Below are 23,668 nucleotides of genomic sequence, written 5' to 3'. Positions count from 1 at the left end.
GGGGGTCGGCCATGAAGTCGGCGATCTTTTGAATCTGGAATCGGAATTCCGATCCCGATTCCCGATATGTTTAAGATATCGGGAATTGGTATCGGAATTCAGATTAAAGTGTAAAATATAGAATTAAAATAAAAAATATCGCAATACTTACCCTCTGACTCGCCCTGGTACTAACCGGCAGCCTTCCTCCTTCGAATCCGCGCTTCTAGGACCTTGCCGTGACGTCGCGGCTTGTGATTGGCCGCGCGGCCGCCCATGTGACCGCTCGCGCGGCCAATCACAAGCCGCGACGTCACCCGCGACGTCACCGAAGGTCCTGGAAGGGCTGATTCTTAGGAAGGAAGGCTGTCGGAAGGAAGCAGGGCGCTTCCGAGGGTGAGTATATACCTAATAGGAATATACTCACCCTCGGAAGCGCCCTGCTTCCTTCCGACAGCCTTCCTTCCTAAGAATCAGCCCTTCCAGGACCTTCGGTGACGTCGCGGCTTGTGATTGGCCGCGCGAGCGGTCACATGGGCGGCCGCGCGGCCAATCACAAGCCGCGACGTCACCGCGACGTCACGGCAAGGTCCTAGAAGCGCAGATTCGAAGGAGGAAGGCTGCCGGTTAGTACCAGGGCGCGTCAGAGGGTAAGTATTGCAATATTTTTTATTTTAATTCTATATTTTACACTTAAATATGGATCCCAGGGCCTGAAGGAGAGTTTCCGCTCCTTCAGACTCTGGGAACCATGGAAACCCAATGCACTGCATTGGGTTTCGAGTTTCGGCCGACCCCGACCCCGACTTTTTTATAGGATCGGCCGATTTCACTCGACCCGACTTTTCCAAAAGTCGGGTTTCGTGAAACCCGACCCGATCCTATAAAAGTGAAGGTCGCTCAACCCTAGAGCTAGGCCCTGATTCCTCATGAATGGCCCATGGCTGACTTCTGGTGTGCCATTTGCAAATTTCTACTGTGGCTCAATTGATGCCAATTTTCATGGTGCTGGCTCCTAATTTGAGCTGCTGGGAAGCTTTTTATCACCCTTTAAAGTGTTGTGTATGTATTTGGTTTGGCCTCCCATTGAATATTGAATTTAATGGGGTTCAGATATGTTTGGAGAACTGTTTGCGAACGTCTAAACGTTCGGCGAAGTGAACCGATTTGAACCTTAAAAGGTTCGCTCATCTGTGGTGAAGACTTTCATAAAGGATATACATAGAGAAACAATCATCAACAAAAATACTCATGAATAGTGTTGAGCGATACCTTCCGATATCGGAAAGTATCGGTATCGGTTTGGATCGGCCGATATTCAAAAAATATCGGATATCGCCGATACCGATACCCGATCCCAATGCAAGTCAATGGGACCAAAATATCGGAATTAAAATAAACCCTTTCTTTCCTTGTAGGTTCATTCTACATGAAGGAAAACAACTAAGAATAATGCCGGATGTATTTGGGGAGGTGGCGGAGACATTAAAGTCATAGAGGTTTATCCCAATCAAATAGAATAGCATGTTTTTTGTTTTTTTTTAAGACGTTCGGAGTGACAAAGATATTGACTATGTAAATTTTTTTTTTATTTTGTCAGATATTGATGTTTCACTATTCCACGCCCTTCCCCTTCTTTTTTTTCTTTTTTTTTTTCTTTTCCCACACTTTCATCTTCATCATCATCAGCATCTTTGACATCAACTTCTTCACCTTATTCATCTTCTTCTTCATCTTCTACCTATTTTTTTTTTTTTATTACATTCTTCATATTCATTTTATTCAACTATTATTATTCTTCTTATTCTACATATTCTTTTTATTCCACTGTTATTATTCTTCCTATTCTACTTCTTCATCATATTCTCATTTGTGACAGGCATTCCCGTAGTTGTTATCTATAAAAGTTTGAAGATTACACCTTCCGTTCTGCCAGTCACAAAAGTTACATTTGTCCGCGTTCAGTTTGGCCTGCAGCATCAGGCTTTATCCAGGGGCACCACGAGGAGGAACGGACTCACCCCCATACACTGCTTAGTCTTCTTCTGCATATAATTTAGATAATATCTTTTGCTCTGATATTAAGTCTTATGCTTAATGTTCTTCTGCTCTTTGTTCTGCAGCCTCTTGTTCTTCTGCTTCTCGGTCTTCCATGTTGTCGTCTCCAGGGTCGTCGTCTCCAGTGTCGTCATCTCCGCCGTCGTCGTCGTCGTCATCGGGGTGGTCTTCCGTGTCGTCGTCATCGTGGTGGTCTTCCGGGTCGTCGACGTTAGGGTCTTCAACTTGGAAATGTAGCAGAAGGTACAAGAAGGCTGAGAAAATGCCAAGAACCAGCTGATGGAACTGGAACTCGGATGGCTACCCGAAGGTTCAAGAGCCTATGGAACTACCGAGGACCAGCTGACGTTACTGGAACCCGGTTACTAAGCAGGAGGTACCCGTGCTAAAAAGCACTACCAAGGACCGCCTGACGTTGACGGAACTCGGATACCCAGAAGGAGGCACCTAAGCCAAAGGCTCTGCCCGGAACCAGCTGACGTTACTGGAACCAGGATGGGGAGCAGAAGGTACAAGAGCAAAAGACACTGCCGAGAACCAGCTGACGGTACTGGAACCCGGATGGGTAGCCGAAGGTCCAAGAGCCAATGGAACTACCGAGGACCAGCTGACGTTACTGGAACCCGGTTACTAAGCAGGAGGTACCCGTGCCTGAAAGCACTACCAAGGACCACCTGACGTTGGTGGAACTTGGATACCCAGAAGGAGGCACCTAAGCCAAAGGCTCTGCCCGGAACCAGCTGACGGTACTGGAACCAGGATGGGGAGCAGAAGGTACAAGAGCAAAAGACACTGCCGAGAACCAGCTGACGGTGCTGGAACCAGGTGGTGGACCCGAAGGCCCACAGGAGAGGAGAGAACAGCTAGGCCGCGAGGCAGCCGCAGTTACCGAACCCCAACAGTCCTACAGGGGGAGCTGGGCCTACTGGCACTACAGAACCAGCCTTGACTACCAGTTCACGCAGCCCACATAGGAAGCTCCTAAACTGGAGGCACCCTGGAGTTGGCTAACCCGACCGCACCACGACGAGGCAAGCATAGGTGTCTCAGTGAGCTTGACACAACCCGGAAACAGCTGACGGTGCTGAAACCAGGCTTGGCACGAGGGAGTACCTGTGACAAAAACACTGCCGAGAACCAGCTGGCGGTGCTGGAACCCGGATGCGTTGCCCCAGTGTGCAAGAGCCAATGGCACGACCGAGGACCAGCTGACGGTGCTGGAACCCGGTTACTAAGCTGTAGGTGCCCGCGCTTAAAAGCACTACCAAGGACCGCCTGGCGTTGGCGGAACTCGGATACCCAGGAGGAGGCACCTAAGCCAAAGGCTCGGCCCGGAACCAGCTGACGGTGCTGGAACCAGGTGGTGGACCCGAAGGTCCACAGGAGAGGAGAGAACAGCTAGGCCGCGAGGCAGCCGCAGTTACCGAACCCCAACAGTCCTACAGGGGGAGCTGGGCCTACTGGCACTACAGAACCAGCCTTGACTACCAGTTCACGCAGCCCACATAGGAAGCTCCTAAACTGGAGGCACCCTGGAGTTGGCTAACCCGACCGCACCACGACGAGGCAAGCATAGGTGTCTCAGTGAAGTTGACACAACCCGGAAACAGCTGACGGTGCTGAAACCAGGCTTGGCACGAGGGAGTACCTGTGACAAGAACACTGCCGAGAACCAGCTGGCGGTGCTGGAACCCGGATGCGTTGCCCCAGTGTGCAAGAGCCAATGGCACGACCGAGGACCAGCTGACGGTGCTGGAACCCGGTTACTAAGCTGTAGGTGCCCGCGCTTAAAAGCACTACCAAGGACCGCCTGGCGTTGGCGGAACTCGGATACCCAGGAGGAGGCACCTAAGCCAAAGGCTCGGCCCGGAACCAGCTGACGGTGCTGGAACCAGGTGGTGGACCCGAAGGTCCACAGGAGAGGAGAGAACAGCTAGGCCGCGAGGCAGCCGCAGTTACCGAACCCCAACAGTCCTACAGGGGGAGCTGGGCCTACTGGCACTACAGAACCAGCCTTGACTACCAGTTCACGCAGCCCACATAGGAAGCTCCTAAACTGGAGGCACCCTGGAGTTGGCTAACCCGACCGCACCACGACGAGGCAAGCATAGGTGTCTCAGTGAAGTTGACACAACCCGGAAACAGCTGACGGTGCTGAAACCAGGCTTGGCACGAGGGAGTACCTGTGACAAGAACACTGCCGAGAACCAGCTGGCGGTGCTGGAACCCGGATGCGTTGCCCCAGTGTGCAAGAGCCAATGGCACGACCGAGGACCAGCTGACGGTGCTGGAACCCGGTTACTAAGCTGTAGGTGCCCGCGCTTAAAAGCACTACCAAGGACCGCCTGGCGTTGGCGGAACTCGGATACCCAGGAGGAGGCACCTAAGCCAAAGGCTCGGCCCGGAACCAGCTGACGGTGCTGGAACCAGGTGGTGGACCCGAAGGTCCACAGGAGAGGAGAGAACAGCTAGGCCGCGAGGCAGCCGCAGTTACCGAACCCCAACAGTCCTACAGGGGGAGCTGGGCCTACTGGCACTACAGAACCAGCCTTGACTACCAGTTCACGCAGCCCACATAGGAAGCTCCTAAACTGGAGGCACCCTGGAGTTGGCTAACCCGACCGCACCACGACGAGGCAAGCATAGGTGTCTCAGTGAAGTTGACACAACCCGGAAACAGCTGACGGTGCTGAAACCAGGCTTGGCACGAGGGAGTACCTGTGACAAGAACACTGCCGAGAACCAGCTGGCGGTGCTGGAACCCGGATGCGTTGCCCCAGTGTGCAAGAGCCAATGGCACGACCGAGGACCAGCTGACGGTGCTGGAACCCGGTTACTAAGCTGTAGGTGCCCGCGCTTAAAAGCACTACCAAGGACCGCCTGGCGTTGGCGGAACTCGGATACCCAGGAGGAGGCACCTAAGCCAAAGGCTCGGCCCGGAACCAGCTGACGGTGCTGGAACCAGGTGGTGGACCCGAAGGTCCACAGGAGAGGAGAGAACAGCTAGGCCGCGAGGCAGCCGCAGTTACCGAACCCCAACAGTCCTACAGGGGGAGCTGGGCCTACTGGCACTACAGAACCAGCCTTGACTACCAGTTCACGCAGCCCACATAGGAAGCTCCTAAACTGGAGGCACCCTGGAGTTGGCTAACCCGACCGCACCACGACGAGGCAAGCATAGGTGTCTCAGTGAAGTTGACACAACCCGGAAACAGCTGACGGTGCTGAAACCAGGCTTGGCACGAGGGAGTACCTGTGACAAGAACACTGCCGAGAACCAGCTGGCGGTGCTGGAACCCGGATGCGTTGCCCCAGTGTGCAAGAGCCAATGGCACGACCGAGGACCAGCTGACGGTGCTGGAACCCGGTTACTAAGCTGTAGGTGCCCGCGCTTAAAAGCACTACCAAGGACCGCCTGGCGTTGGCGGAACTCGGATACCCAGGAGGAGGCACCTAAGCCAAAGGCTCGGCCCGGAACCAGCTGACGGTGCTGGAACCAGGTGGTGGACCCGAAGGTCCACAGGAGAGGAGAGAACAGCTAGGCCGCGAGGCAGCCGCAGTTACCGAACCCCAACAGTCCTACAGGGGGAGCTGGGCCTACTGGCACTACAGAACCAGCCTTGACTACCAGTTCACGCAGCCCACATAGGAAGCTCCTAAACTGGAGGCACCCTGGAGTTGGCTAACCCGACCGCACCACGACGAGGCAAGCATAGGTGTCTCAGTGAAGTTGACACAACCCGGAAACAGCTGACGGTGCTGAAACCAGGCTTGGCACGAGGGAGTACCTGTGACAAGAACACTGCCGAGAACCAGCTGGCGGTGCTGGAACCCGGATGCGTTGCCCCAGTGTGCAAGAGCCAATGGCACGACCGAGGACCAGCTGACGGTGCTGGAACCCGGTTACTAAGCTGTAGGTGCCCGCGCTTAAAAGCACTACCAAGGACCGCCTGGCGTTGGCGGAACTCGGATACCCAGGAGGAGGCACCTAAGCCAAAGGCTCGGCCCGGAACCAGCTGACGGTGCTGGAACCAGGTGGTGGACCCGAAGGTCCACAGGAGAGGAGAGAACAGCTAGGCCGCGAGGCAGCCGCAGTTACCGAACCCCAACAGTCCTACAGGGGGAGCTGGGCCTACTGGCACTACAGAACCAGCCTTGACTACCAGTTCACGCAGCCCACATAGGAAGCTCCTAAACTGGAGGCACCCTGGAGTTGGCTAACCCGACCGCACCACGACGAGGCAAGCATAGGTGTCTCAGTGAAGTTGACACAACCCGGAAACAGCTGACGGTGCTGAAACCAGGCTTGGCACGAGGGAGTACCTGTGACAAGAACACTGCCGAGAACCAGCTGGCGGTGCTGGAACCCGGATGCGTTGCCCCAGTGTGCAAGAGCCAATGGCACGACCGAGGACCAGCTGACGGTGCTGGAACCCGGTTACTAAGCTGTAGGTGCCCGCGCTTAAAAGCACTACCAAGGACCGCCTGGCGTTGGCGGAACTCGGATACCCAGGAGGAGGCACCTAAGCCAAAGGCTCGGCCCGGAACCAGCTGACGGTGCTGGAACCAGGTGGTGGACCCGAAGGTCCACAGGAGAGGAGAGAACAGCTAGGCCGCGAGGCAGCCGCAGTTACCGAACCCCAACAGTCCTACAGGGGGAGCTGGGCCTACTGGCACTACAGAACCAGCCTTGACTACCAGTTCACGCAGCCCACATAGGAAGCTCCTAAACTGGAGGCACCCTGGAGTTGGCTAACCCGACCGCACCACGACGAGGCAAGCATAGGTGTCTCAGTGAAGTTGACACAACCCGGAAACAGCTGACGGTGCTGAAACCAGGCTTGGCACGAGGGAGTACCTGTGACAAGAACACTGCCGAGAACCAGCTGGCGGTGCTGGAACCCGGATGCGTTGCCCCAGTGTGCAAGAGCCAATGGCACGACCGAGGACCAGCTGACGGTGCTGGAACCCGGTTACTAAGCTGTAGGTGCCCGCGCTTAAAAGCACTACCAAGGACCGCCTGGCGTTGGCGGAACTCGGATACCCAGGAGGAGGCACCTAAGCCAAAGGCTCGGCCCGGAACCAGCTGACGGTGCTGGAACCAGGTGGTGGACCCGAAGGTCCACAGGAGAGGAGAGAACAGCTAGGCCGCGAGGCAGCCGCAGTTACCGAACCCCAACAGTCCTACAGGGGGAGCTGGGCCTACTGGCACTACAGAACCAGCCTTGACTACCAGTTCACGCAGCCCACATAGGAAGCTCCTAAACTGGAGGCACCCTGGAGTTGGCTAACCCGACCGCACCACGACGAGGCAAGCATAGGTGTCTCAGTGAAGTTGACACAACCCGGAAACAGCTGACGGTGCTGAAACCAGGCTTGGCACGAGGGAGTACCTGTGACAAGAACACTGCCGAGAACCAGCTGGCGGTGCTGGAACCCGGATGCGTTGCCCCAGTGTGCAAGAGCCAATGGCACGACCGAGGACCAGCTGACGGTGCTGGAACCCGGTTACTAAGCTGTAGGTGCCCGCGCTTAAAAGCACTACCAAGGACCGCCTGGCGTTGGCGGAACTCGGATACCCAGGAGGAGGCACCTAAGCCAAAGGCTCGGCCCGGAACCAGCTGACGGTGCTGGAACCAGGTGGTGGACCCGAAGGTCCACAGGAGAGGAGAGAACAGCTAGGCCGCGAGGCAGCCGCAGTTACCGAACCCCAACAGTCCTACAGGGGGAGCTGGGCCTACTGGCACTACAGAACCAGCCTTGACTACCAGTTCACGCAGCCCACATAGGAAGCTCCTAAACTGGAGGCACCCTGGAGTTGGCTAACCCGACCGCACCACGACGAGGCAAGCATAGGTGTCTCAGTGAAGTTGACACAACCCGGAAACAGCTGACGGTGCTGAAACCAGGCTTGGCACGAGGGAGTACCTGTGACAAGAACACTGCCGAGAACCAGCTGGCGGTGCTGGAACCCGGATGCGTTGCCCCAGTGTGCAAGAGCCAATGGCACGACCGAGGACCAGCTGACGGTGCTGGAACCCGGTTACTAAGCTGTAGGTGCCCGCGCTTAAAAGCACTACCAAGGACCGCCTGGCGTTGGCGGAACTCGGATACCCAGGAGGAGGCACCTAAGCCAAAGGCTCGGCCCGGAACCAGCTGACGGTGCTGGAACCAGGTGGTGGACCCGAAGGTCCACAGGAGAGGAGAGAACAGCTAGGCCGCGAGGCAGCCGCAGTTACCGAACCCCAACAGTCCTACAGGGGGAGCTGGGCCTACTGGCACTACAGAACCAGCCTTGACTACCAGTTCACGCAGCCCACATAGGAAGCTCCTAAACTGGAGGCACCCTGGAGTTGGCTAACCCGACCGCACCACGACGAGGCAAGCATAGGTGTCTCAGTGAAGTTGACACAACCCGGAAACAGCTGACGGTGCTGAAACCAGGCTTGGCACGAGGGAGTACCTGTGACAAGAACACTGCCGAGAACCAGCTGGCGGTGCTGGAACCCGGATGCGTTGCCCCAGTGTGCAAGAGCCAATGGCACGACCGAGGACCAGCTGACGGTGCTGGAACCCGGTTACTAAGCTGTAGGTGCCCGCGCTTAAAAGCACTACCAAGGACCGCCTGGCGTTGGCGGAACTCGGATACCCAGGAGGAGGCACCTAAGCCAAAGGCTCGGCCCGGAACCAGCTGACGGTGCTGGAACCAGGTGGTGGACCCGAAGGTCCACAGGAGAGGAGAGAACAGCTAGGCCGCGAGGCAGCCGCAGTTACCGAACCCCAACAGTCCTACAGGGGGAGCTGGGCCTACTGGCACTACAGAACCAGCCTTGACTACCAGTTCACGCAGCCCACATAGGAAGCTCCTAAACTGGAGGCACCCTGGAGTTGGCTAACCCGACCGCACCACGACGAGGCAAGCATAGGTGTCTCAGTGAAGTTGACACAACCCGGAAACAGCTGACGGTGCTGAAACCAGGCTTGGCACGAGGGAGTACCTGTGACAAGAACACTGCCGAGAACCAGCTGGCGGTGCTGGAACCCGGATGCGTTGCCCCAGTGTGCAAGAGCCAATGGCACGACCGAGGACCAGCTGACGGTGCTGGAACCCGGTTACTAAGCTGTAGGTGCCCGCGCTTAAAAGCACTACCAAGGACCGCCTGGCGTTGGCGGAACTCGGATACCCAGGAGGAGGCACCTAAGCCAAAGGCTCGGCCCGGAACCAGCTGACGGTGCTGGAACCAGGTGGTGGACCCGAAGGTCCACAGGAGAGGAGAGAACAGCTAGGCCGCGAGGCAGCCGCAGTTACCGAACCCCAACAGTCCTACAGGGGGAGCTGGGCCTACTGGCACTACAGAACCAGCCTTGACTACCAGTTCACGCAGCCCACATAGGAAGCTCCTAAACTGGAGGCACCCTGGAGTTGGCTAACCCGACCGCACCACGACGAGGCAAGCATAGGTGTCTCAGTGAAGTTGACACAACCCGGAAACAGCTGACGGTGCTGAAACCAGGCTTGGCACGAGGGAGTACCTGTGACAAGAACACTGCCGAGAACCAGCTGGCGGTGCTGGAACCCGGATGCGTTGCCCCAGTGTGCAAGAGCCAATGGCACGACCGAGGACCAGCTGACGGTGCTGGAACCCGGTTACTAAGCTGTAGGTGCCCGCGCTTAAAAGCACTACCAAGGACCGCCTGGCGTTGGCGGAACTCGGATACCCAGGAGGAGGCACCTAAGCCAAAGGCTCGGCCCGGAACCAGCTGACGGTGCTGGAACCAGGTGGTGGACCCGAAGGTCCACAGGAGAGGAGAGAACAGCTAGGCCGCGAGGCAGCCGCAGTTACCGAACCCCAACAGTCCTACAGGGGGAGCTGGGCCTACTGGCACTACAGAACCAGCCTTGACTACCAGTTCACGCAGCCCACATAGGAAGCTCCTAAACTGGAGGCACCCTGGAGTTGGCTAACCCGACCGCACCACGACGAGGCAAGCATAGGTGTCTCAGTGAAGTTGACACAACCCGGAAACAGCTGACGGTGCTGAAACCAGGCTTGGCACGAGGGAGTACCTGTGACAAGAACACTGCCGAGAACCAGCTGGCGGTGCTGGAACCCGGATGCGTTGCCCCAGTGTGCAAGAGCCAATGGCACGACCGAGGACCAGCTGACGGTGCTGGAACCCGGTTACTAAGCTGTAGGTGCCCGCGCTTAAAAGCACTACCAAGGACCGCCTGGCGTTGGCGGAACTCGGATACCCAGGAGGAGGCACCTAAGCCAAAGGCTCGGCCCGGAACCAGCTGACGGTGCTGGAACCAGGTGGTGGACCCGAAGGTCCACAGGAGAGGAGAGAACAGCTAGGCCGCGAGGCAGCCGCAGTTACCGAACCCCAACAGTCCTACAGGGGGAGCTGGGCCTACTGGCACTACAGAACCAGCCTTGACTACCAGTTCACGCAGCCCACATAGGAAGCTCCTAAACTGGAGGCACCCTGGAGTTGGCTAACCCGACCGCACCACGACGAGGCAAGCATAGGTGTCTCAGTGAAGTTGACACAACCCGGAAACAGCTGACGGTGCTGAAACCAGGCTTGGCACGAGGGAGTACCTGTGACAAGAACACTGCCGAGAACCAGCTGGCGGTGCTGGAACCCGGATGCGTTGCCCCAGTGTGCAAGAGCCAATGGCACGACCGAGGACCAGCTGACGGTGCTGGAACCCGGTTACTAAGCTGTAGGTGCCCGCGCTTAAAAGCACTACCAAGGACCGCCTGGCGTTGGCGGAACTCGGATACCCAGGAGGAGGCACCTAAGCCAAAGGCTCGGCCCGGAACCAGCTGACGGTGCTGGAACCAGGTGGTGGACCCGAAGGTCCACAGGAGAGGAGAGAACAGCTAGGCCGCGAGGCAGCCGCAGTTACCGAACCCCAACAGTCCTACAGGGGGAGCTGGGCCTACTGGCACTACAGAACCAGCCTTGACTACCAGTTCACGCAGCCCACATAGGAAGCTCCTAAACTGGAGGCACCCTGGAGTTGGCTAACCCGACCGCACCACGACGAGGCAAGCATAGGTGTCTCAGTGAAGTTGACACAACCCGGAAACAGCTGACGGTGCTGAAACCAGGCTTGGCACGAGGGAGTACCTGTGACAAGAACACTGCCGAGAACCAGCTGGCGGTGCTGGAACCCGGATGCGTTGCCCCAGTGTGCAAGAGCCAATGGCACGACCGAGGACCAGCTGACGGTGCTGGAACCCGGTTACTAAGCTGTAGGTGCCCGCGCTTAAAAGCACTACCAAGGACCGCCTGGCGTTGGCGGAACTCGGATACCCAGGAGGAGGCACCTAAGCCAAAGGCTCGGCCCGGAACCAGCTGACGGTGCTGGAACCAGGTGGTGGACCCGAAGGTCCACAGGAGAGGAGAGAACAGCTAGGCCGCGAGGCAGCCGCAGTTACCGAACCCCAACAGTCCTACAGGGGGAGCTGGGCCTACTGGCACTACAGAACCAGCCTTGACTACCAGTTCACGCAGCCCACATAGGAAGCTCCTAAACTGGAGGCACCCTGGAGTTGGCTAACCCGACCGCACCACGACGAGGCAAGCATAGGTGTCTCAGTGAGCTTGACACAACCCGGAAACAGCTGACGGTGCTGAAACCAGGCTTGGCACGAGGGAGTACCTGTGACAAAAACACTGCCGAGAACCAGCTGGCGGTGCTGGAACCCGGATGCGTTGCCTTGCCTATTAAAGATTGTCTTCCTAGAGCCCCAACTAGCGGTGTTGGAGCAAAGGGTAAGCAGGGGGAGATGAGTGTAGGCCGAAGCCTGCACTGGAGGCAGCTTTGTGTCTGCGTTGCGTTTGCAGGACACTTTGCCGGCTACACACTGGGGGAACAGCTGGCGTTGCTGAACCCCACTAACACAATGGCGTGTGTTTTTCTCTGTGCAGCTAGCACTTGCGGGCAAAAACTAGCGATGTTAGAGCCCGTGTTGAAGCAGGAGGAGGAGGAGAGGAGCAGAGTGTAGGCCGAAGCTTAGTTGAACCAATTTCAAAGGAAACCTTTAACCCCCCCCTCAGGTGTTACAAAGTACAAGAGACACACCTTGTGCAGTATTAATGCTGCACAAGTGAAAGGTTGCTCTATTAATTTGTCTACTTGCACACGCTGAATGAAAGACATACACAATTTACCCCATTCTACAGTCAAACTGTAGTGGATGCGTGACTTGGTTTTTTGATGAGACGCAGCACAGGTGTCCAAAATAACGCCTTGGTGCTTGGAGCAGCTTCCTGAGCGTTGTTATTTGCTGTACAGGAGTCTGCGCTCTTGTGTTATCCCTTGGCAATGCCCTGTTAGCGCTGCCCATCTTATGACATCATTTCATGTTGGCCGGTGCGGTTAACGATGGCCATAAATCCCAGACCCACAGTGTCTTTTCATAAAGCCACACTGCGGTGCTGGGATTCGTGGCCTTGAGCAGTAAATATTTTGGCCGCTCACACACGTCCTTACACCTGCTTCAGACTGGGCGGCCTCTGCTGATCCCTTCTTGCATGCCGCGGCCATGAGGCTGCACAGTCTGAAGAAGGCTGAAGGAGATGAGTTAAGACAGGCGAAGATATGCACTGCTCGTGCCCATCAATCACACCCTCGCAGTCAAAATAATTAAGACAACGAGGAGCATTTTATTCAGGCAGGGCGGACGAACAGGCGCAAGTAGCCAACCAATGATGTCAGAAGTCGGGAAGCGCTACCAAGGGGGGTGCTGCGTATCATTAGAAAGGAAAGTCACACCTCAGGGACAGTGGAATGGTCTCAAAGAGACACATTTTGTACGTGTTGAGTTCCACGTGGGCAAGGAGAAAACATCAGCCACCTTGTACAAATGCAGCAGTACTGCTGTACAAGGTGGCTGTTATACATAGAAACACCTGGGGGTGGGGGCCAGGCTCCCTTCAATTTCAGTTCATGTGCCTGCGTGGCGTTTGCAGGTCACGTTGCAAGCTGCACAGCAGGGGAACAGCTGGCGGTGCTGAACCCCACTAACACATTGGCTGGTGTTTTTCTCTGTGCAGCTAGCATTTCCGGGCAAAAACTAGCGGTGTTTGAGCCCAGGGTCAGCAGGAGGAGGAGGAGAGGAGCAAAGTGTAGGCCGAAGCCTGCACTGGTGGCAGCTTTTGGTCGGTTGTGCCAGCGTGGCTTGTGCTGGACACGATGCCGGCTACACAGCGGGGGAACAGCTGGCGTTGCTGAACCCCACTAACACATTGGCTGGTGTTTTTCTCTGTGCAGCTAGCATTTCCGGGCAAAAACTAGCGGTGTTTGAGCCCAGGGTCAGCAGGAGGAGGAGGAGAGGAGCAAAGTGTAGGCCGAAGCCTGCACTGGTGGCAGCTTTTGGTCGGTTGTGCCAGCGTGGCTTGTGCTGGACACGATGCCGGCTACACAGCGGGGGAACAGCTGGCGTTGCTGAACCCCACTAACACATTGGCTGGTGTTTTTCTCTGTGCAGCTAGCATTTCCGGGCAAAAACTAGCGGTGTTTGAGCCCAGGGTCAGCAGGAGGAGGAGGAGAGGAGCAAAGTGTAGGCCGAAGCCTGCACTGGTGGCAGCTTTTGGTCGGTTGTGCCAGCGTGGCTTGTGCTGGACACGATGCCGGCTACACAGCGGGGGAACAGCTGGCGTTGCTGAACCCCACTAACACATTGGCTGGTGTTTTTCTCTGTGCAGCTAGCATTTCCGGGCAAAAACTAGCGTTGTTAGAGCCCAGGGTCAGCAGGAGGAGGAGGAGAGGAGCAAAGTGTAGGCCGAAGCCTAGTTGAACCAATTTCAAAGGTTACCTTTAACCCCCCCTCAGGTGTTACAAAGAACAAGAGCCACTCCTTCTGCAGCATTAATGCTGCACAAGTAAAAGGTTGCTCTATTAATTTGTCTACTTGCACAAGCTGAATGCAACACGTAGACTATTTAGCCCATTATACTGTTTAACAGTAGTGGAGGCGTGACTTGTCTTTTTAAAGAAAAGCAGCACAGGTGTCGAAAACACCTTTTTGCATGGGCGCAGCTTCCTGAGCGTTGTTAGTTGCTGTACAGGAGTCTGCGCTCTTGTGATCCTTTGGCCATGCGCTGTGAGCGCTTCCTGTCTTATGACCTCATTTCATGTTGGCCGTTGCGGTTAGCGATGGACATGAATCCCAGACCCACAGTGTGTTTTTAAAAAATCACACTGCGGTGCTGGGATTCGTGCCCTGGTGCAGTAAATATGTTTGCCGCTCACACATGTCCTTACACCTGCTTCAGACTGGACGGCCTCATCTGATCCCTTATCGCCTGCCGAGGCCATGAGGACACCCAGTCTGAAGAAGGCGGAAGGAGATGAGTGAACACAGGCAAACATATGCACTGCACATGCCCATCAATCACACCCTCGCTGTCCAAAAAAATAAGACACCGAGGGGCGTTGTTTCGAGCAGGGGAGATGCACAGGCGCAGCCAGCTAACCAATGATGTCAAAAGACGGGCAGCGCTAACAAGGGTGGTGCTGCGTGTCATTACAAAGGAAAGTCACACCTCAGGGACATTGTAATGGTCTCTAATGAGACACATTTTGTACGTGTTGAGTTCCACGTGGGCAAGGAGAAAAAGTCAGCCACCTCGTACAAATGCAGCAGTACTGCTGTACAAGGTGGCTGTTATACATAGAAACACCTGGGGGGGTGGGGGGCAGGCTCCCTTCAATTTCAGTTCATGTGCCTGCGTGGCGTTTGCAGGTCACGTTGCAAGCTACACAGCAGGGGAACAGCTGGCGTTGCTGAACCCCACTGACACATTGACTGGTGTTTTTCTCTGTGCAGATTGCATGTCCGGGCAAAAACTAGCGGTGTTAGAGCCCAGGGTCAGCAGGAGGAGGAGGAGAGGAGCAAAGTGTAGGCCGAAGCCTGCACTGGTGGCAGCTTTTGGTCGGTTGTGCCAGCGTGGCTTGTGCTGGACACGATGCCGGCTACACAGCGGGGGAACAGCTGGCGGTGCTGAACCCCACTAACACATTGGCTGGTGTTTTTCTCTGTGCAGCTAGCATTTCCGGGCAAAAACTAGCGGTGTTTGAGCCCAGGGTCAGCAGGAGGAGTAGAGGAGCAGAGTGTAGGCCGAAGCCTAGTTGAACCAATTTCCAAGGTTACCTTTAACCCCCCCCCTCAGGTGTTGCAAGGTACAAGAGCCACACCTTGAACAGCATTAATGATGCACAAGTCAAAGGTTGCTCTATTTAATTTTGCTCCTTGCACACGCTGAATTAAACACGTACACTATTTAGCCCATTATACTGTCAAACAGTTGTGGAGGCGTGACTTGTCTTTTTAACGAGACGCAGCACAGGTGTCAAAATTTGCACCTAGGTACTGGGCGCAGATTCCTGAGCGTTGTTATTTGCTGTACAGGAGTCTGCGCTCTTGTGTTATCCCTTGGCAATACCCTGTTAGTGCAGGCCGTCTCATGACCTCATTTCATGTTGGCCGGTGCGGTTAACGATGGCCATAAATCCCAGACCCACAGTGGCTTTTCCTAAAGTCACACTGCGGTGCTGGGATTCGTGGCCTTGTGCAGTAAATATGTTCGCCGCTCACACATGTCCTTACACCTGCTTCAGACTGGGCGGCCTCAGCTGATCCCTTATCGCATGCCGCGGCCATGAGGCCGCACAGTCAGAAGAAGGCGGAAGGAGGGGAGTGAAAACAGGGGAACATATGCACTGCTCGTGCCCATCAATCACACCCTCGCAGTCAAAATATATGAGACAACGGGGGGCGTTGTGTCGGGCAGGGGGGACGCACAGGCACAGCCAGCCAACCAATGATGTCAGGAGACGGGCAGCGCTAACAATGGGGGTGCTGCGTGTCATTACAAAGGAAAGTCACACCTCAGGGACATTGTAATGGTCTCTAATGAGACACATTTTGTACGTGTTGAGTTCCACGTGGGCAAGGAGAAAAAGTCAGCCACCTCGTACAAATGCAGCAGTACTGCTGTACAAGGTGGCTGATATACATAGAAACACCTGGGGGGGTGGGGGGCAGGCTCCCTTCAATTTCAGTTCATGTGCCTGCGTGGCGTTTGCAGGTCACGTTGCAAGCTACACAGCAGGGGAACAGCTGGCGTTGCTGAACCCCACTGACACATTGACTGGTGTTTTTCTCTGTGCAGATTGCATGTCCGGGCAAAAACTAGCGGTGTTAGAGCCCAGGGTCAGCAGGAGGAGGAGGAGAGGAGCAAAGTGTAGGCCGAAGCCTGCACTGGTGGCAGCTTTTGTTCTGTTGTGCCAGCGTGGCTTGTGCTGGACACGTTGCCGACTACACAGCAGGGGAACAGCTGGCGGTGCTGAACCCCACTAACACATTGGCTGGTGTTTTTCTCTGTGCAGCTAGCATTTCCGGGCAAAAACTAGCGGTGTTTGAGCCCAGGGTCAGCAGGAGGAGTAGAGGAGCAGAGTGTAGGCCGAAGCCTAGTTGAACCAATTTCAAAGGTTACCTTTAACCCCCCCCTCAGGTGTTGCAAGGTACAAGAGCCACACCTTGAACAGCATTAATGATGCACAAGTCAAAGGTTGCTCTATTTAATTTTGCTCCTTGCACACGCTGAATTAAACACGTACACTATTTAGCCCATTATACTGTCAAACAGTTGTGGAGGCGTGACTTGTCTTTTTAACGAGACGCAGCACAGGTGTCAAAATTTGCACCTAGGTACTGGGCGCAGATTCCTGAGCGTTGTTATTTGCTGTACAGGAGTCTGCGCTCTTGTGTTATCCCTTGGCAATACCCTGTTAGTGCAGGCCGTCTCATGACCTCATTTCATGTTGGCCGGTGCGGTTAACGATGGCCATAAATCCCAGACCCACAGTGGCTTTTCCTAAAGTCACACTGCGGTGCTGGGATTCGTGGCCTTGTGCAGTAAATATGTTCGCCGCTCACACATGTCCTTACACCTGCTTCAGACTGGGCGGCCTCAGCTGATCCCTTATCGCATGCCGCGGCCATGAGGCCGCACAGTCAGAAGAAGGCGGAAGGAGGGGAGTGAAAACAGGGGAACATATGCACTGCTCGTGCCCATCAATCACACCCTCGCAGTCAAAATATATGAGACAACGGGGGGCGTTGTGTCGGGCAGGGGGGACGCACAGGCACAGCCAGCCAACCAATGATGTCAGGAGACGGGCAGCGCTAACAATGGGGGTGCTGCGTGTCATTACAAAGGAAAGTCACACCTCAGGGACATTGTAATGGTCTCTAATGAGACACATTTTGTACGTGTTGAGTTCCACGTGGGCAAGGAGAAAAAGTCAGCCACCTCGTACAAATGCAGCAGTACTGCTGTACAAGGTGGCTGATATACATAGAAACACCTGTGGGTGGGGGGCAGGCTCCCTTCAATTTCAGTTCATGTGCCTGCGTGGCGTTTGCAGGTCACGTTGCAAGCTACACAGCAGGGGAACAGCTGGCGTTGCTGAACCCCACTAACACATTGGCTGGTGTTTTTCTCTGTGCAGCTAGCATGTCCGGGCAGAAACTGGCGTTGTTTGAGCCCAGGGTCAGCAGGAGGAGGAGAGGAGCAAAGTGTAGGCCGAAGCCTGCACTGGTGGCAGCTTTTGGTCGGTTGTGCCAGCGTGGCTTGTGCTGGACACGATGCCGGCTACACAGCGGGGGAACAGCAGGCGGTGCTGAACCCCACTAACACATTGGCTGGTGTTTTTCTCTGTGCAGCTAGCATGTCCGGGCAGAAACTGGCGTTGTTTGAGCCCAGGGTCAGCAGGAGGAGGAGAGGAGCAAAGTGTAGGCCGAAGCCTGCACTGGTGGCAGCTTTTGGTCGGTTGTGCCAGCGTGGCTTGTGCTGGACACGTTGCCGACTACACAGCAGGGGAACAGCTGGCGGTGCTGAACCCCACTAACACATTGGCTGGTGTTTTTCTCTGTGCAGCTAGCATTTCCGGGCAAAAACTAGCGGTGTTTGAGCCCAGGGTCAGCAGGAGGAGTAGAGGAGCAGAGTGTAGGCCGAAGCCTAGTTGAACCAATTTCAAAGGTTACCTTTAACCCCCCCCTCAGGTGTTGCAAGGTACAAGAGCCACACCTTGTGCAGCATTAATGCTGCACAAGTAAAAGGTTGCTCTATTTGTTTTGCTCCTTGCACACGCTGACTAAAACACGTACACTATTTAGCCCATTATACTGTCAAACAGTTGTGGAGGCGTGACTTGTCTTTTTAACGAGACGCAGCACAGGTGTCAAAATTTGCACCTAGGTACTGGGCGCAGATTCCTGAGCGTTGTTATTTGCTGTACAGGAGTCTGCGCTATTGTGATCCCTTGGCCATGCGCTGTGAGCGCTTCCTGTCTTCTGACCTCATTTCATGTCGGCCGTTGCGGTTAGCGATGGACATGAATCCCAGACCCACAGTGTGTTTTTAAAAAATCACACTGCGGTGCTGGGATTCGTGCCCTGGTGCACTAAATATGTTTGCCGCTCACACATGTCCTTACACCTGCTTCAGACTGGGCGGCCTCATCTGATCCCTTATCGCCTGCCGCGGCCATGAGGACACCCAGTCTGAAGAAGGCGGAAGGAGATGAGTGAACACAGGCAAACATATGCACTGCACATGCCCATCAATCACACCCTCGCTGTCCAAAAAAATAAGACACCGAGGGCCGTTGTTTCGAGCAGGGGAGATGCACAGGCGCAGCCAGCTAACCAATGATGTCAAAAGACGGGCAGCGCTAACAAGGGTGGTGCTGCGTGTCATTACAAAGGAAAGTCACACCTCAGGGACATTGTAATGGTCTCTAATGAGACACATTTTGTACGTGTTGAGTTCCACGTGGGCAAGGAGAAAAAGTCAGCCACCTCGTACAAATGCAGCAGTACTGCTGTACAAGGTGGCTGATATACATAGAAACACCTGTGGGTGGGGGGCAGGCTCCCTTCAATTTCAGTTCATGTGCCTGCGTGGCGTTTGCAGGTCACGTTGCAAGCTACACAGCAGGGGAACAGCTGGCGTTGCTGAACCCCACTGACACATTGACTGGTGTTTTTCTCTGTGCAGATTGCATGTCCGGGCAGAAACTGGCGTTGTTTGAGCCCAGGGTCAGCAGGAGGAGGAGAGGAGCAAAGTGTAGGCCGAAGCCTGCACTGGTGGCAGCTTTTGGTCGGTTGTGCCAGCGTGGCTTGTGCTGGACACGATGCCGGCTACACAGCGGGGGAACAGCAGGCGGTGCTGAACCCCACTAACACATTGGCTGGTGTTTTTCTCTGTGCAGCTAGCATGTCCGGGCAGAAACTGGCGTTGTTTGAGCCCAGGGTCAGCAGGAGGAGGAGAGGAGCAAAGTGTAGGCCGAAGCCTGCACTGGTGGCAGCTTTTGGTCGGTTGTGCCAGCGTGGCTTTTGCTGGACACGATGCCGGCTACACAGCGGGGGAACAGCTGGCGGTGCTGAACCCCACTAACACATTGGCTGGTGTTTTTCTCTGTGCAGCTAGCATTTCCGGGCAAAAACTAGCGCTGTTTGAGCCCAGGGTCAGCAGGAGGAGTAGAGGAGCAGAGTGTAGGCCGAAGCCTAGTTGAACCAATTTCAAAGGTTACCTTTAACCCCCCCCTCAGGTGTTGCAAGGTACAAGAGCCACACCTTGTGCAGCATTAATGCTGCACAAGTAAAAGGTTGCTCTATTTGTTTTGCTCCTTGCACACGCTGACTAAAACACGTACACTATTTAGCCCATTATACTGTCAAACAGTTGTGGAGGCGTGACTTGTCTTTTTAACGAGACGCAGCACAGGTGTCAAAATTTGCACCTAGGTACTGGGCGCAGATTCCTGAGCGTTGTTATTTGCTGTACAGGAGTCTGCGCTATTGTGATCCCTTGGCCATGCGCTGTGAGCGCTTCCTGTCTTCTGACCTCATTTCATGTCGGCCGTTGCGGTTAGCGATGGACATGAATCCCAGACCCACAGTGTGTTTTCAAACAATCACACTACGTGGCTGGGATTCGTGGCCTTGTGCAGTAAATAGGTTTGCCGCTTACACATGTCCTTACACCGGCTCCAGACTGGGCGGCCTCAGCTGATCCCTTATCGCCTACCACGGCCAGGAGGCCGCACAGTCTGAAGAAGGCGGAAGGAGATGAGTTAAGACAGGCGAACATATGCACTGCTCGTGCCCATAAACCACACCCTCGCTGACAAAATAAATATGACAACGAGGGGCGTTGTTTCTAGCAGGGCGGATGCACAGGCGCAGCCAGCTAACCATGATGACAAAAGACGGGAAACGCTACCAAGGGGGGTGCTGCGTATCATTACAAAGGAAAGTCACACCTCAGGGACAGTGGAATGGTCTCAATGAGACACATTTTGTACGTGTTGAGTTCCACGTGGGCAAGGAGAAAAAGTCAGCCACCTTGTACAAATGCAGCAGTACTGCTGTACTAGGTGGCTGTTATACATAGAAACACCTGGGGGGGTGGGGCCAGGTTCCCTTTTAATTTCAGTTCCTGTGCCTGCATGGCGTTTGCAGGTCACGTTGCCGGCTACACAGCAGGGGAACAGCTGGCGTTGCTGAACCCCACTAACACATTGGCTGGTGTTTTTCTCTGTGCAGCTAGCACTTCCGGGCAAAAACTAGCGGTGTTTGAGCCCAGGGTCAGCAGGAGGAGGAGAGGAGCAGAGTGTAGGCCGAAGCCTGCACTGGTGGCAGCTTTTGTTCTGTTGTGCCAGCGTGGCTTGTGCTGGACACGTTGCCGACTACACAGCAGGGGAACAGCTGGCGGTGCTGAACCCCACTGACACATCACCTAGTGTTTTTTTCTGTGTAGACAACACTTCCAGGTGGCAACTGACAGTGTTGAAACCCAGGGAATCAAAGAGGAGCAGAGTGTAGGCCGAAGCCTGCAGTGGAGCAAGTTGAAAGGGAACCTTTAACCCCCCCCCCCAGGCATTTGTTGCTGAAAGAGCCATCTTGTACAGCAGTAATACTGCACATGGAAAATGGTGGCTCCGAAAATTATGCTCCTTGCAAACGCTGAAGTACACACTCATATAATGTGTCCCCTCACACCGTCAAACCATCCCGGAAGTGGGACTTTCCTTTGTAATGTGACACAGCACAGCCGTCATTCCAACCCCCTTGGTGCCGGGCACCACCTCCTCAACGTTGTTTGGTTCTGTCACGGAGCCCGCACTGTAATGTTATCCCTTGGCCATGCACAGTTAGCGGTGCCCGTCTTCTGACATCATGTAGGTGTCAGGCTGGCAGTGCCTGTGCGTCCAAGCTGCCCGAGATCCAACCTTGCAGTGTCATCTAATGTAGTCCCACTGCGGGCCAGGGATCCATGGGCATGCGCAGTGCATATCATCGCCTCTCACTCACCTCCTTCCTGCTTCTTCAGACTGTGCGGCGTCACGGCCGTGGCATGCTATTAGGGATCAGCTGACGCCGCCTAGTCTGAAGAAGCGTGAAGAAGGGGAGTGAGAGGCTAGTATATGCACTGCGCATGGCCATGGATACCAGGCCCACTGTGGGATCACATTAGACGACACTGCGAGGTGTGATTTCGGGCAGCGTGGACGCACAGGCGCAGCCAGGACGACAACAAATGATGTCAGAGGACGGGCAGCGCAAACTGTGCATGGCCAAGGGATAACATAACAGCGCAGGGTCCATGACGGAATCAAACAACGCTAAGGAGGCAGCGCACGGTGCCAAGGGGGTAGCAATGACGGCTGTGCTGTGTCACATTACAAAGGAAAGTCCCACCTCCGGGACGGTTGGACGGTGTGAGGGGACACATTACATGAGTGTGTAGTTCAGCGTTTGCAAGGAGCATAATTTCAAGAGCGACCTTTCCCTTGTGCAGTATTAGTGCTGCACATGGTGGCTCTTTCAGTAACAAACGCCTAGGGGGGGGGGGGGACAGGTCCCCTTACATTTTAGTTGTGCCAGCGTGGCGGTCGCATGACACGTTGCCGGATACACAGCTGGGGATCAGCTGACGTTACTGAACCCCAATAACAGAGGAGCGACTGTTGACTGTGCACACAGCACTTCCAGGCACCAACTGGCGGTGTTAGAGCCCAGGGACAGCAGGAGGAGCAGATTGGAGGTATTGCCGCACACACAGCTGGGGATCAGCTGACGTTACTGAACCCCAATAACAGAGGAGCGACTGTTGACTGTGCACACAGCACTTCCAGGCACCAACTGGCGGTGTTAGAGCCCAGGGACAGCAGGAGGAGCAGATTGGAGGTATTGCCGCACACACAGCTGGGGATCAGCTGACGTTACTGAACCCCAATAACAGAGGAGCGACTGTTGACTGTGCACACAGCACTTCCAGGCACCAACTGGCGGTGTTAGAGCCCAGGGACAGCAGGAGGAGCAGAGGAACAGAGTGTAGGCCGAAGCCTGATTGGAGCAAGTTGAAAGGAAACCTTTAACCCCCCCCCCCAAGACGTTTGTAGCTGAAAGAGCCATGTTGTGCAGCACTAAGGATGCAAAAGGAAAAGGTTGCTCTTTTAATTATGCTCCTTGCAAACACCGAAGTAAACACTAAAAATGTGTCCCTTTATACCGTTAAACCGTTCCGGAGGTGCGAATTTCCTTCGTAATGGGACACAGCACAGCTGTCATTCCTATCCCCTTGATGCCGTGCGCTGCCTCCTCAGCGTTGTTTTAAGCTGCCACGGAGCCTGCGCTGTTCTGTTAGCCCTTGGCCATGCCCAATTAGCGCTGCCTGTCTTCTGACATAATTTGGTGTCAGGCTGTCAGTGCCTGTGCGTCCACGCTGCTCCAGATCCCACCTCGCAGTCTCATCTAACGTAATCCCACTGCGGGCCTTGGAACCATGGGCATGCACAGTGCATAACCTCGACTCTCACTCCCCTCCTTCCCTCTTCTTCAGACTGTGCGGTGTCACGGCCGTGGCATGCTAGGGATCAGCTGACGGCGCACAGTCTAAAGAAGGCGGAGGGAAATGAGCGAGAGCCCGAGGGGAAGATATGCACTGCGCATGCCCATGGATCCCAGGCCCGCAGTGTGACTCAATCAGAAGACACTGCGAGGCGGGATCTCGGGCACCGCGGCCGCACAGGCGCAGCCAGCCTGACACCAAATTATGTCAGAAGACAGGCAGCGCAAATAGGGCATGCCCAAGGGATAACAGAACAGCGCAGGCTCCGTGACAGCTTAAAACAACGCTGAGGAGGCAGCGCATGGCACCAAGGGGGTAGGAATGACGGCTGTGCTGCGTCACATTACGAAGGAAAGTCCCAGCTCCGGGACGGTATAACGGTATCAGTGAACACATTTTATAAGTGTTAAGTTCTGCGTGTGCAAAGAGCTAAAAAAAAAGAGCTACCTTTTCCTTGTGCAGCATTACTGCTGCACAAGATGGCTCTTTCAGTAACAAACGACGGGGGGGGGGGGGGGGACAGGTTCCCTTACATTTAGGTTGTTGTGCCAGCGTGGCGGTCGCAGGACACATTGCCGGCTACACAGCTGGGGATCAGCTGACGTTACTGAAACCCAATAACACTGGGTCGTATGTTTTTACTGTGCAGCCTGCACTTCTGAGCCGCAACTGGCGGTGTTGGAGCCCAGGA

Source organism: Ranitomeya imitator, chromosome 1, assembly GCF_032444005.1.
Source record: "Ranitomeya imitator isolate aRanImi1 chromosome 1, aRanImi1.pri, whole genome shotgun sequence".
NCBI classification, from domain to species: domain Eukaryota; kingdom Metazoa; phylum Chordata; class Amphibia; order Anura; family Dendrobatidae; genus Ranitomeya; species Ranitomeya imitator.
The sequence above is the reverse complement of the archived record's forward strand: the minus strand, read 5'-3'. Positions refer to the sequence as shown.